The 1,537-nt window shown below is 39.8% G+C and overlaps 1 non-coding gene across 1 annotated transcript; it reads right to left on the bottom strand.

Moving 5' to 3' along the window:
* Nucleotides 1–905: 905 nt before the first annotated feature.
* TRNAG-CCC (transfer RNA glycine (anticodon CCC)) lies at nt 906–976 on the bottom strand. Its single transcript has one exon. It is a non-coding gene; the product is annotated as a tRNA-Gly (tRNA).
* Nucleotides 977–1,537: the final 561 nt, after the last annotated feature.

The following is a 1,537-nucleotide window of genomic DNA, read 5'->3' as shown; positions in this document are numbered from 1 at the left end:
TTTTTAAGTGTAGAGCTTTATTTATTCATCTAAAGTTGATTCTTGATGTGTAGATGGATTATCTTGCAAAAACTCTGAGGTTTGCCCAGGCATCTGTGTTCTACATATTGGAAATCAATAGCTATGTTTGACATTTTGGCTTGGAAATTGGGTAGCTTGACACTGGGGATGTTGTGGATGACTGATATTTTCTTCTACATTTTTCTTCTTCTTCGCCTTAATAATGTTCCTGAGAAAATAGCTTATGAATCATCATTCTCTATTATTGACTATTCTCAATCCACCACACCTCCCCATGTAGCCTGGTGCTGGGTAAGCAGCCTAGTTGAACAAAATCAATCCAAGTTGCAACAAAGAAATCTCAAAGCTTCTTGGGACTCAGAAGGTATGACAAGAGGCAGTCTGATAAAGATTTTAAATTCATAGGCTCTGGAGTTAGTAAACTGGGATATAACTGAGTGCCATCATTCTATGTGTTACTCTGAACAATGTACTATACTGTACTTCTCCAAAGTTTAGTGTTCTCATCTGTAAAATGGGGATGATAATTGTATTTATCTCAGAGGAGTAGTGTGATGATTAACTGGAATGATGAATGTAAGAGACCTAGCACAGTGCCTGCAAATCTTGATTGCTATCATTGTTGTGGTTGCTGTTAGCTGCCTTCAGTTCCAACTCATGGCAACCTCATGCACAGCTGAATGAAACACTGCTCAGTCCTGAGCCTTCAGCATGATCAGTTACAGATCGTACTGTTGAGATCCACAAGATTTTCATTGGCTGATTTTGGAAGTAGATCTCCTGGCCTTTCTTCTGTCTTAGTGTAGGCACTCTGCTGAAAACTGTTTAGCATCACAGCAGCACACAAGACACCACAGACAGATGGGTGGTGGCTGTGCATAAAGTGCATTGGTCAGGAATTGAACCTGGGTCTCCTGCATGGGAGGCAAGAATTCTACCACTGACCCACCAATGCCTCATAAGTGCTATCATTAGTACCTTCTTATATATATTTTTCATTTCCTTTTTCTTCTTCAGCATTATCAGCATCTCCTTCATCATCATTACCACAATCATCATCATCATCTATATCCAAGAAATGGCACTTAGGCAATCTCCATGGCTATCCCATGGCATGGGATAAATTGAGACATCAGTGCTTGATTTGAGAGGAGTCCCTTGAACCTACAGTGCCTGGGGGGAGTGAGTGGTTTAGATAGCAGCTAATAATAATGGCCTGAAATTCAAAAGACTAGATCTCAAATGTAAGGCACTGCCCGACAATCACTACGGCCAGAAGCTAGCAAGCTTTTTCTTTAAGGGAGAGATGGTAAATATTCTTGGTTTTGCTGGCCATAGAGTCTCTGTCACAGCTGCTCAACTCTGTTGTAGAGCGAAAGCAGCCATAGATAATACATAAATGGATGGGCATGTCAGTGAGCCAATAAAACTTTATTTAAGCCACTGAAATTTGAATTTCATATAATTTTCGTGTGTTATAAAATATTATTCTTGCTTTGATGTTCTTCAACCATTT

Source organism: Trichechus manatus, unplaced genomic scaffold, assembly GCF_000243295.1.
Source record: "Trichechus manatus latirostris isolate Lorelei unplaced genomic scaffold, TriManLat1.0 scaffold00090, whole genome shotgun sequence".
NCBI classification, from domain to species: Eukaryota; Metazoa; Chordata; class Mammalia; order Sirenia; family Trichechidae; genus Trichechus; species Trichechus manatus.
The sequence above is the reverse complement of the archived record's forward strand: the minus strand, read 5'-3'. Positions and strand labels throughout refer to the sequence as shown.